Source organism: Falco biarmicus, chromosome 4 (assembly GCF_023638135.1).
Source record: "Falco biarmicus isolate bFalBia1 chromosome 4, bFalBia1.pri, whole genome shotgun sequence".
NCBI lineage: Eukaryota > Metazoa > Chordata > Aves > Falconiformes > Falconidae > Falco > Falco biarmicus.
The window spans coordinates 48,960,636-48,974,882 of NC_079291.1; positions in this window are offsets into that span (position 1 = coordinate 48,960,636).

The following is a 14,247-nucleotide window of genomic DNA, read 5'->3' on the forward strand; positions in this document are numbered from 1 at the left end:
TCATTTGATGAGTAATTTCAAATGCTGAGCACATGGGAACATGTTAGAGCATATTTGTATGTATTTCACAAACAGTCAAATTTGCTGGATAAACCATTTCCTGGTGAAACAGATCACTCAGTGTGAGATGACAATAAAAGAATTTGGGCAGTTTTCCCTAAGTTTTTCCGTTTTTTTCCCCTCCAACTTACTCTGAAGTCTCAAATCCACAGGTAAAATGAAACCAAGGTAAAGGTTCAGCCCTTTGTCCCAAAAGACAACAGATGACAGTTATACAAATAAAACTCCAGGTGACATTATTTGTCAATTAGCAACTAGTTTTCAGTGCTCCCCAGCCTGCTTGGCTGAGCTAGTTACACTTGACAATGTAACTGATCCCACTAAAACCCTGGGTTTAAATAGGTGCAAATGGGAAATTCATATCAGGGATAGCCAAATAACACAATTGAAAAGTGTAGGAGGAACATAAAATTCAAGGATTATATACAGTATATTAACACCAAAATAATTTTATAACATATAAAGCAATTCCTTTAATGAAAAACAAATACTAACTGCTACACTGTGCATTCCTTTCCCATTTTGCTCAGCTAAAAGTTCAAGTTAATGTTCAACGTATTTAATATTCACAGATCTGGCTGGATTGGATTGTTTATTTAGTTTTAACATGTGCTTAAAATGTAGGCAGTGACCACAAAATGATGGTCAGAAGAAGTTATTTGACATAGATTAAAAACACTACATCCTGTCTTAGAGCATGCAGATGCACTAGATAAAGGTTTAAGATCTCTTTCAGCTCAGTGATTCAAAATTTCAGATCATGCTTGATGATCACAGTCTGGTGACTTTAAAGAACAGACTCAAAAGCTTCTTCCATCAACAGTCTATCTTTTGCTTATGCCTTGTAGCGATCGTCACTGACCAGGAAATCATATCCAAAACCTCAAAAGCTAGAGCAACGATTAATATTTAGGTCGAGTCTGCTCTTTGATTTTTTTTTTTTTTTCAGTTAGGATGATTGATAAATATCCCTCTAGCGAGTAATAATTCTTGACTGACAGATTACTTCCTTCTTAGAAATTTTGAATCAAACTAACACATACATTTTGATCACACTTCATTCTTTTATATTAATACAGCATAAAATCCTCCCACAGCTACATATGTGTCAGATAGAAATATTATCTCTAATCATGAATATTTATTTATAACAAATCTTATGTCTGAAGTTTCCTGGATTGCTAACAAAAATGTAAATACAATAGATTTATCTCCTTCAAGAACTTTAAATACTGATTGTGCTCATTTATATGGTGCAGATAAGAGCCATGGAAGAGGTAGACATCAGCGCTGTTGGCTTTTATTTTTACAGATCCCCAAAGAATGCTCTGCAGTTTAAAATGTAAACAGAAATGGCTTTGCCTCAAGCTGGTCTTTACCTAACATTAAATGCAACTTGGTGGTGCCAAATATTACAAGGGGGAAGAGAATGAATGTTACAATAAGATCATGACAAAGGTCATCATAATTGTCTGCCCCAGGCTTCTTCACAGGAGAGCTTTCAAGGGATACAGTTTTAAAGACAGCGGGCCAGATCCAAAGCTACCACAAAGAAGCCTACTCCCTTTGAAGTCGGTAGAGGCAGCCTGATTTACACTGAGGAGATTACTGCCTCTGAACAGGTAACCTAGCAATTCGATGAGGACTAGTTAACGAGCTGTCAAAGCTTAAACATGAGCCATCCACTTGCCTGTAACTAGGAAAGTGAGATACAGCCAAAACTATATGTGTAGCATTTAAGCAACTACCACAGATGGGGAATTTAGCAGACTTGCTGAAATTATTCCAGGAATCCCTAAACGACATTTGAGCTTCAGCAAGTTTATATAGAAATGCACAGTTATCAAGAATGCCATCTAGTGTACCCTCCAGCAACACTCCACCATAACAAACTCTCTGTGTGCAGAAATAAAGTGAAATGATTATGAACTGTATATCACTCTGGATGGGACCATTAATAGCAACCTGAGAAAAATCAGATGGCCGAATCTAATGGAAATCACATGGCTTTTCAAAGCAACTTAGAGTGGTTTGTTCTATAGGACAGCACAAGGTTCTTTGTATAAGATTATATAAAATTATTCCAGTTCCATCCAGCCTATCTCAATAATCTTTCACTGAGATGCCTTGTGGCAAGTCTGTAACCAGAGTCCCTCACCCTTCTCAATCTCTGAATCATCCTAAATGTAGTGATGGCAACATTTTGTGAAACAGGCTCCTGGATAGTTCCTTGAATTCTGAGATAAGCATTAAGATGTGCAAGCCCAGTAAAGATGCTTGATATGATGTTATCTGGCAAGTGGTTAATCTTAATCTTACTATTTTACAGCTGCTTTGGTATGCAAGAGCAAATTGTAAATACCTAAATATTTTCCACCATCTACATCACATCTTTTAGTTCTTCGCACACAAGACTCAATGATTGCACTTATCTCTGGCTGACTTCTGTGACAGCACAATGTGTGAACCAACAGCAAAGGCTTTCCATTACCCACTCTCATTTCAAATCTACTGACTTGTAGTTGTTTGCTGCTCCATCTTAAGCCAGTTTTCTGTCAGTTGCAGGCAATACTACTGTGAATTATTTACACGCAAATAATTTCAATTTTTATACAGCCTACATGCATTTCCAGGAAAAATCTTGCTATCATTCCCACTGTGTTCCAGCTTGCACTAAGCAATTGCTCAGGCACATGTACTGTGTTATGTAAAAGCGTTAGAATATGTGTTCTACACTACATTTCACAGCAAACAACTCCTTCATTTTCATCTATGAAAAGAAAGATTATTTAACATGGAAGAAATGTCTAATGACCAGAGAACTAACCTAGCATTTAACTTCCCTAGTCACTGTATACTTCCTGTGTGACTTTAGGCAAGGTGTTTAGCTGTGTTCTAACTTCCTCCCTCGCAAATCACAGATAAAGGCATAGCTGCCACTACAGAGTATTGTGAAGGTAAACAGTATGAAAGACTGTTTGAACAGAACAGTAGTAGAGGCAGCTAATATTTGAGACAGCTCTTATGCTTTGCCCCACTTCCAGCAAGGCTAGTGCCTGCTCTCACCTCTATAATGTATTTGCAATAAGCTTTGTCAACAGTACTTGCAGTTTGTTTTAAATCCATTAATGAAAAGGGTAGATGCTTAAGGTGTTTAGTGAGATTGTCCTGAACACAATCTGCAGTTTAGCTGTCAGCTACAGCATACCAATGACGGCTGCCCCAGGAGGAAGAAGGCTGCATTTTTGTTCCCTCAGAGGGCTGCACAACCACTGTGAAGGCTGACACCACGTGTACTGCTAAAGAGCATGGAAATTACAGTTCAATACACTGACTTACCGCAGGATACCAAGTGTTTCTCTCTCCTGCATATTTTTCATTGAACTGAAACCATATATGATTTACAAAACCACTAATAAAAAATTACAGTAAGAATGCATCTTCACTGTTGTCAATGGAACTGCTCAAGTCAATGAAAATATACAAAGTCAAGCAGTAAGGACTGTAATTATATTATTATTTATCACTTTTGAATTAAACAATGTCTTAGCAAAATACTAAGGCATCAACATCCTGATGATCTATATTTTCCATTATAAGAATAGAAAAAAAGTTGAATTAGAGCTCTTGAGCACCCTTAAGCTGGAAGATCCTTGTCTGCTGTAAAATCTCCTAGCAGATTCTGTACACTTTCTCACCCTGATTAATATGCAGGAAATCAACAAGAAAACAGAACTCGGAGGAAAGAGGCCAATATTGAACATTTTGGGAAACAAATATTACATGCTGAAAGAGCTGTCTCTTTTATTCAAAGTTTCTCCTCTGCTCACATTGCAGAGCTCTTGATGTCCCCTGTTACATGACAAACATCACTCTCCAGTTCCATTAGTTACAATACCTTGAAAGCACCTGGAAAGCATCTCAGCAGGAGGTATGATTTTTCTCCACAGTTATTAAACACTGTAAATAGTGAATGAAAACCTCCTATTACAGATAGATGAAGTGAAAGTCTGACAGAAGGCTGCATCTTCACTATTCTGGGAAAATCAACTGCATCTTGAAAGTAAATATACCAAGGTAACTCAAGAGCAAAGAAATAACACAGGCAGAAGAAGAAAGGAAAAGAAAGAAAAAAAAAAAAAAAAAAAGAGGTTATTTAGTAAATATAAAGTGAAATATTCTGCATAAGTCAAAGAAAGAGTGCACAGGATTCAAAACCAAAAATTGGTAGGTTGCATACTATGGGCTCATATGAAATTACTCCAGGATCTGCCCATAATTCTGTCTTTAAATACGTGATGGTATTTAATGGTATTTTAAAACACTCTAAACTGCACATATAGACATGCACAATAACTCAGTAAATCAGTAGGCATGAAGGGATCAGAAAGTAGATACGTTTCTTGATAAAGCTGGTGTGGCTGCTTTGACATTACAGTGTCAAATCTAGCATCGGCTTATGCCAAATTTACTCAATGTCTTCTTCCTAAGGAAGTGATTGACTTCAGCCAAGCAACCTCTCTGAGATCTTCACAGTCTTTAGAGGGTGAATGTAAATTTTCAGCTGCACAATGAAACATTATCCAGACCTCCAGATGGCCTCCATTTCATATTCTCAGTGTCTGGCATAACTGCTGTCCCAACATGATAAGTAGCAGGTCCATGATACCTGAGTGACAAATAGGTCTGTGTGGGGGATTTCTTTGGCAAGAATTCTGTACCTCTGTGCAAAATGAACCCTGTGAACTCCTCTGCAACACACAGTACAAGAAAGCTCCAAGCAAGTATGAACACATGTAGTCCTCTTCTTGCACTAATAGGAGAAATGTCACCCCTGTTAAGTTATGTTTGGCCCTTCTTCAGTCACTGTTTGTTGAAGACAATGCAAGTTCTTGTGATACAAATCACATTAATAACAATGAAGAGAGAAAGTTTAAAGCTGCATTGAAAATGTGTATGTATATCTCTTTGTAATATTAATAAATAGCGTACGCTTCCCAAGTGTGCATTTCCCAGCTGTCAGGGAGATTTCCTCCTGATTTTTCCTTCTACCAAAGGGACAAAAATAGAGCATGAAAATATATGATCAAATTATTAGATAACTAGCAAACGTCAAAATTTATAATGAAAACAAGATCTGCATCTGAGTATACATAGTGGGTTATCTATAAGATTTCACTGGGGAAAAAAGTAAACAATATTAATAAAGAATAGATCTCAAAGTTCATAATGATGTTTTCCAGTGATTTCAGTGGAATTCAGATAAGAAACATTTTATAATATAGTTAATGGGTTTAAGAGCCACAATTTTTTGTGGCACTATTTTCCACACACTTCACATTTTTCAGTAGCGTTTTTAAGTGCGAATGCCAAAACTGGATGCAGTTTGATTCCTGAAAAGCATAGCAGTCCTTTGTGCTTATGTTTTAAGAAAACACTTTTTGAAAATTGGAATGGATGCATAAAAAAAATAGTTATGAAGTTATTCAAGTTAGAGACAAAATACCTTAAAAGTCAAGAATTACAGACCTCTACCTGATTAACTAATCAGACAGAAGATTTAGAGGTGACTTGACTGACAAATATTAACAGTGAAAATATGGGCTCTGTTGTTTAAGGCATAGCAAACAATAATGGTTGGAAGCAAAGTCAACCCTCTTTAAAATAATAGAAGAGGTAGATTTTTAAGAGAAACTGTAGCACCAGGGAGTGGGTCATACTTTCACAACCCAAGGGACACAGAATCTAAATCTTGTTAACAGATCCCAACTTTGGAGGCAACTGGACAAGTTAGAGAAGCATGCACATCCATCGTTACAAGCTAGGAGTTGACATTGTGTAGGTCTGACAAAAGAAAATTAAGTGTAAAGTCTGAGCCCAGACAATAAATCATACCATAGCTTAATTGTTGTAGGAACAATTAAAGCCTTCAGCTAAACCTGTGTGAATCAGAGAGGGGAAAAAAAATATCTATATCATTCATCTTCCTCTGCTTCCCCTTTGTGATAGTAAAGACCCCAGAAATTTCCTCAGGCACTTCCCTTGTTTTGAAATTATGGATATCCAGGCAAGCAATAAATGTCTATCTTAAAATCAAGCCAAGAATCTCAGCAGAGCCTTTGTATATCATGCATCAAAAGTACATACCAGAATATCCTAAGTTAACCTATGCAAAAATCAACACCCTTTGCAAATCGTAAAGAAGATTAATGGTGGGGGAGCTGGTCTTTTTAAACTTGAGACGTTATGGGAATAGTGAGCTGTTCAGAACCACACTGCTCCTTCTGTAACAAAAGACAGTAGGATTAAGCGAAGTGTTGGTTTGCTAGTATGGTTTTAACATTCCATACTGATAGAAAAGCAAAAGCGCAGAGGCAAAAAACCCCCAAAAAACAAGGAAGGCAGGAAGGCAAGGAAGGCAGGAAGGCAAGGAAGGCAGGCAGGCAGGCAAGGCAGGCAAGGCAGGCAGGCAGGCAGGCAGGAAGGCAGGAAGGAAGGAAGGCAGGAAGGCAGGAAGGCAGGAAAGCAGGCAGGCAGGCAGGAAAGCAGGCAGGCAGGCAGGCAGGAAGGCAGGCAGGAAGGCAGGCAGGAAGGAAGGAAGGAAGGAAGATTAGAATCCAGTATATCAGAGCTAGAATTTTTATTCTTAAATTTTGGGCAGCAAGAGATACAGATGCATACACAAATAAAACGGAGGGAAAGTTTTTAAAAAAAATAATAAAATGAAGTGTCCAAGATCAAACTTTTTGCATGTTCTAATCTGAACCATCTGAAAGAAAGGCATTTAGAGTAGAAAAAACTTATGGCATGACACTGAGTATTGTCATTTTCTTTATATATTTCATGTGCCAAATAACCCCAGTGACTCACAGAAAGTCACCAAGAATGTCTGAATGCTCCAGCTACTAGAGATGCTCAGTAATATCTAGATGTCACGCAGCCCCATTATCTCTCATAGGTTGACACATGATGTGAGACATTTGAGAATTCAGGCCAATATGTTTAGTAATATTACAGATCTATGTGGAGCTGGTGGCATTCTATGGTAAGGATCGCAGCTTTCATGCAGAAATAAGCACATTTTTCTCTAAACAGAGTGCCAGATTCTCTTTTTGTTTAAATCTAGATTTTAAATCTAAGATTTCCACCACCACTCCAGTGATGTGGGATGAGTTTGTGAGGTGCCTGCCTGCCTGCAGGAAACGCTGCATTACATGGAAGAGTACAGCACAGAGATCTGTGCTCTGTATTGGCAATGTCTATGAAATCCACAGGGCTTTCAAGACAAGGGCTTGTGTAATCAAGACGCAAAGCAAATGCTGTGGGACTTCAGCTGTCTACAGTGTCCACTCACCAAGTTCCAGCTCTGGAGTTAACCTGGGAAAACTCAGTTCAGATATCCAAATCTGCAGCAGCAGAGACAACTAACCATACTTTCTAAAGAACACATATGCTCACATAATTACTTCAGGAAACATTTAAAAGGTTTTGTGCTGACTTCAGTTTCCTCTTAAAAAACAAGAGCTGTTTGGAGAAGCTTCCTAAATGACACATGACACAATGGCAGGAGAAAAAAGGAACATTTTTCTCCTCTCAGTCAGAGCCCCAAAATAATAACATTCTGGCATTATAGAGATTGAGTATTTTTTTTTAGTCAGCACCCACTGTCACTTCTAACTGAGTTGCAACAACTGAGAAAGCACAAAACAAAAGTTAGCTTTTGTGCTCAAAAAATCAAAACCACCAAAAAATCCCCCACCATATTGAGCACCACTTGCTGAGCAGTTTGGTGGGTTTTGTTCATTGCCATTGCCTTTTTTCGGAGCTCACTTATGGAGAGAGGACTGTAAGATGAGATCCAGTGTGCCTACTTTGTGCATGGAATGGAAGTTGGATGAAATGTAGTCAGTGAAGTCCAAGAAAGCAATCCAGAAAACCCATATAGCAAGTGGTTGGCAAAGCCAGCAGACACTAACGCTCCAAAAACACCTTGCTGTTCAGCCTAAGATGTTTCCCAGAGGCTTGTGCTTTTGCATCCAGTTCCCACCTCATCTCCTGGATCCCTTGGGGATGAGGGACCACGTGCCCACCCTCCAGCTGAGCTCTGTGACAGGTCATGGTGTGAGCTGCACAGAACCAAGTTCAGCCCAGGGAACAGCCACTTTGGCAAGGTGCAGGAACTGGCTGGGGAGATGAGCCAGAGTGCTCCTCCTGCCCACTTTCTAGGGAATTTGTCCTGCAGGTTTTGGTAGAGCTACACATTACCTACATGGCATTTGGTCATAGTTTTCAGATTTGCAAGCCACGGCAGTGCTGGTGCCAAGGTTTCCCTCTGGCAGACTCTCAGGGCCGAAGGCACTGACGAGCCTCCATGTCCCTGCCCAGTTGCCTGGGGCCTCCCTCACCCTGGCCATGACCCTGGCCATGCTTTCAGCCCCCAAAGGGATTTCAGTGCTGTTGCTGGGACGCCAGGCCCAGCCCTGCCCTGCTGGCCCACGTACAGGCTGACATCCCGGCCTGCCCCTGTCCCCAGGGAGGTGCCCGATGCCCAGGGATGGGTCTGAGACAGACCCTGACTGCTGCCCCACAGAGGCCCTACAGCCTCTGACTGACCACTGTGGGGGTCATCATCCCATAGGATGTCTTGACAGGTGTCCCTTCAGTTCCCTTGACAGTTTCTGCCCATTTTCCAGCCTCCCAGTGCAAAGGAAAATGGCGTTGCCCGTTATTGCCACTCAGTAACTCCTCAGCAACACATGATCAACACAGAGACTAATGAGACAGATGCTTTCATCAACTGACTTTTTCCTTTTTGCTTCTCTAGCATTAAAAATACTCCACTGCACCCCTCAGAGGGAAAAACAGCATTACAAACATATTGAAACAAACTGTCACTGCCCTAAAATGTCCTTTTACGAGCTAAGGAAATTCCACTATTCCAGAATGACAACCATAGCGCTTCTGAGAAACCCCTGTAAATCTTGGCTGCACGCAAGCATGTTATTTTAGCCAGGTTTATTACTAGGAAATACTGGGGAAAATGTGATGAGAAAGCCCCTTCTCAGGAAATCCAAACCAATAGTGAGATCAAAACTGCGGGATTTTTCCCTGTGGCAAAGCAAACTCCTAAAACATTTAAAGGTTTGCTCATAGTTACACAAATGCCTCTACATAAATCAGTCAAGTATAATGAGGCAATAAAATGTAATTCATGCACAAATATCCTGGCAATCAACCATGCTGGAAAGAACATTCAGAGCGTTAAATGGCCACTTCGGATGGTTTCCTGAACAGTGATTTAGGCAACTTTTGTCAGAATGTGACACTGTAAGTCCATAACTATTTTCATGCATATTGTGTTTTGCCACAACTGGAAACCCCTGCAGAACATTTTTGGTTCTATAGTTCAGCTTACGTTACTAATCCAAGAGAAATAATATTTACCAAAGGTTTACAATTGACTTGTAAAAATATATTTGGCATCTAAACTCAAAACTTGGCATGTGAAGGACTGGCATAAGCATTGCCCAAAAGTATTTTCCCTCCCTTCCCAAATTCTGCATACAAATAAACAGAGGCAGTCTGATTTATCTGTATGTATTAAAAAAATTGACTTATTATTTTCAGATTTTTTGCACTTGCATAATTCTGAAATGGGATGAATCCAAGCAAAATACCATTGAGTTCATACTGATGTCTTCTATTAGAAAGGTTAAAAATAGCTAAAATTTAGCTAAAAATAAAAAACATACAAGTCATTTCTTATTCCAGATGATGGAGAAATCTTATTTGAGTGTCTTACAGGCTCTACGTTTCTTTAGTGCTTTGAAGGGTGCAGAACACCACCAGGCCTGTGCATTTCCCTATGGCACACAGAGATTATGTCCCATTTATATCAGAGACACAAAGAACAGGAAGCATCCAAAAGTATGGAAGATGAGACCTAAGTTTTATTCAGCTTATGTTGACAAAACAGGTCCTAGTTAGACTTATTTTCCTTTTCTCCTGTTGTTTTAATATTGAGCCACTGACTTTAAGAAAGAAGTGTCTTGTTTCTTTGAGCAACGAAAGCCTGGGAAGATGTATAATACATATTCTGTGCAAGGAGATTGCCCCTTTCTAGAGCCCTTCATTTTATCACACTGTTAAGCCAGCTCAGCATCACTGCTATATATAGTATGCCTTAGGTAGTGTCTCCTGCCATGAGTGTCAGGAGTGCCAGGAGTGTCTCCTGCCATGAGACACTCACTCATCAATAAAGTCATGAATTGAGGACCTGTGTGGAGGTACAGACCTGTAGGAAAGAATAATCCATGACTCCAGCAGACCTCAGGGATTCTCAAGATTTTAAGGACCAAGCCTCTTTAAATACTCAACTTAAAGGTCAAGCATCCAGCCTTTTTTCCTCCCTCCATTCTTGCCTCACCCCCTATCCACATTGACACAAAGAATGATGTGAGGGAAACAGTGAAACTCCTTGAACTTTCCTATTCTTGGACTCTTAAACAGATTTTTCCTTGGAAAGGGAAATATGCCCCAACACCCAGACACCAAAAGAAGGAAAAATACAGTGGAGTGAAGAGCTGTACATAGGGGTTTTTTCCACCAAAGCTCAGAGGGGATTCTGGCAAGAGACAACAATCTGGATAGAATCAGAGAATATAGTAGAAGGAATGTCTGAAGGAAAGAAAGGACCTCCTGAGATGAAGCCAAGAAAGGCAATATTTTACTTCTGTCCAGAAGCATTACTCTTTCAGGAACTGAGGTCCAGGGAGGTTTTGAAGCTGTTAACTGGATCCTTTCAAGTAACCACTGAGCCAAGGAGTGGAGTGGGGAGGCTCAGTGAGTGACTCAGATTCCACACAAATACAATTTAGGAGCAGTTTGACCAGCATGAAGTTTTGTTTATTTTCTCCTTTCTTTTTTTTTTTCTTTTTTTTTTCTTTTTTTTCCCCCTGAGACCTCAGTTGTTGTGTAGGATATAGATGAACAGAAATCACTGGTACCCATACAGACCAACTGCATGAAAATCAATAGTTTATGGCAGTTCATATGTGATAAGCTCATGATGCCTTGTGGATTTAAAAGCCTTCTGTCCTTGAGATCTGTGACCCACCCACCTTCAGGAGCCAAGTAAATTCTTCCAAGAAATTCAGGAACCGACTGCCTCCGACCCATGACAGTGCTAAGGTGGCTCCAATGCTGTCAGCTTGGAACTACTATGAATGTTCACAAGCCTTTCCTGGGCTTGAGATAATGTGACATAAAATAAAACTCCATTAAACAAATCCAAACCCCCTACCAGACACAGGTTCATGTCATATGGACAGTTCCTGCAGTTCTACTGACGGGTAGTAATTTGTTAAATTGCCATAATTCTGGATGGATTCGGGGCAAAGGTCTCGTATATTACAGCTACAGAAACGAGTCTCATAATTTTATTTGAAACTATTGCTATTTCAGTAAGGCAAGGTTAGACATGACAGCTACAGCAACGCTATCACTGCTGTCATTCCATTCCTTTTACTTTGAAACTGTTCTACCTTCTTTTATTCCTTATCAACCAGCACAAAATCATGCAATGACATCTGAAGAATATCATTCTTCACAATAGGATGCAGTGGGTAAATGCTGCTTATATCTTGTATTTCTCCCACGTCCACAGTTTCTATATCCCTTCAGTCTTTCTGTTGTTTTGTTTTTTTTTAAAAAAAATCATACCATGAAATCCAGCACTAGTAAATTTAGTAACATATCTGTTGTTGGTTGGCAAGAATCTTGTACAAGTGTCCGGTATGTACAAAATTCCAGGAAGAGTCTTGGGCTCTGCAGCACCCTTTCCATGTTTTTCTAATGTCCTTTTAAGAATAGTATGGTTAAATAACTTAGCGAAACACACATTCATCTATGCATTTAGCACCAAATCCATGGTTTTTTTAAATTATTTTAAGCATACTTGGGAATAGCACTTTCCATTGCTAGAAGGCTTCTTGCAAAATATTCATAGTTGAAATGGTACACACTGAGGTTTTCTCCCATTCACAAGAGTGGAAGTTGTGGCACTGACTTCAGTGTTGTCAGGATCATACCTAGTTTGCAGATCTCCCTAGCTCAAAAATTATGTTGGATCACCATTCCCCTCTAATCCAGGTTGATTTTTTGCAAAGAAACATAGTTTCCTTTGACCATGCTTCTGCTTTGATCTTTTATCTCTGTTTAATTAAGAACTCTGAATCATCTTTACCTTGCCAGAATACCTTGTAGCACTGATTCATTTTCCCTTGGCTAGATGAAAAAAGGTGATTCTTGGCTGCTTTTCACTTTTACTGTTGCATAGATAGTCTAACAAAAGTGACTAAAATTTTCCTTCTTATTCATTTTTAGGCTTTTCCATTGGTCTTCTCCAGAAAGGCTGTTACCTTTCTGTCCTCCTTGCTTCAATTCTTGCAGCATTACCAAGAAAGACATGCTGCCTGCATGTAGTAAATTCTTATTAAAACACCTTAGAATTTTTTTAAAATTTTATTTTCCCCTAAAGCACAGGGGAAGGATTTTTTGGATATATTTGGCCTCATTAAATAATTAAAAATAAACCAGAAGGAGCTGGTTCCAACCATTATATGGGAGATAAACAGGTTTTAAAATGTGGCCTAATTAAATAATTACTCAATAGACCAAAACAATTCTGATCTGTCATGTAGCTAATACGCAGTTTTCAAAAACTACCTAATTAAAGTAATTACCCAATAGAGCTGATGATTCTAAATGAGCCACTTCTTTTCTTTGGGTACTTGGTGCCCACATTAAAACAACCCAATTGCGTAATTTCCTCAAGGAGGTATTCTGATATATCAGTCAATAACATACTGGGGTCTTCTCCCACTTCTATTACTTTTCAGCTTTTTCAGTTGCAACTCTGTTGAAGGCATCACAGACTTTTGTGATCTCTGGGTGTCTAATGAGGGGTTGTTTCAGTTCCATGTAAAATCTGGGATGCCTCCTCAGTCACAGTGTGACTCTTCCTTTTTCTGTTTGCTATACTTTCATTGAAAAAGGAAGTATCAGAGACCCCTTTGTAAATGTAGATTTGTTGTATGACACCTACCTATTCTACTCGAGCAGCAATATATGTATTTTAAGTGCCAGTGTGACATACTGTCATTGACTGGCCAATTCTAATCATTGATACATTTCAGCAGCAAAGCCTTCCAAATATGAATACATTTTATATAAATAAAACTGCGCTTTGCATAGAATCGTTTAATATTACACTACCTCTCTCCCTCCTCCCACCTCCCCCCTCCTCAGAATAAAAGGAAGCATCAGCAAAAGTGTAGTTTTGCCAATATGACTGTGCTTACATTAGCAATTTCACCAGCACAGTTCTGTCAATCACACATAGCACTTTACCACTCTCCTCATCAACATAGCTGTTCCAGCAAAATTTCGTATTACAGACCTGACCTGAGTCTCATTAAAGTGGCCAAGGGTCATAGGCTATAAAGTCACACAGACATGTTTGGAAAACAGCAACTTCCTATCTTCTATTCAGTTTAATTGGTTTTGAACTTAAATGGAACTTGACCGTGGTTTTAATTCTTGACCTAAAAATTTCCATGGATACTTTTGATTTGTTTGGTTTTTTAGCCACAGAAATGTTACCTTTTCAATTGTACTTTGACAACTCAGCTATGGGCTATGGTAGGAGGGGTTTGAAGGAACATCCAAAAGGAGAAAGACATCTGAGTAGGATCAAGAAAATGGGATAAATTTTTATAACAACTAGGAGACCAATACAAGACAACTGGAAAGAGATGGAGGAGAGAAAAGACAGACCTCAAATACCAAAACTGCCTTCATTATACTCAGTCTGGGCTTCCAGAACACCTTTTTTACTCAGTAGGAGACATAGCAGCTTGCCAGCTTTAAGAACAATAGTCTTTTATTTAGGAACTTGCACAAAGCTTTGGTCATTCAAGTGTGAATTTATTGTGTTTATTTTTCGAAAAATACTTAAACTTCTGTGACTGTTTGCAGTGGTAGCCATCATTAAAAGACATTTGTTATTCACCATACTATTTCTGATACCATAATGAAGCCTGTAGCACACATCTGTTCTCGTGTTAACCTACTTGACTCAAAAACTTCACAGACCTGATGCAAACTGAGGTAGTCTAGCTGTGACAG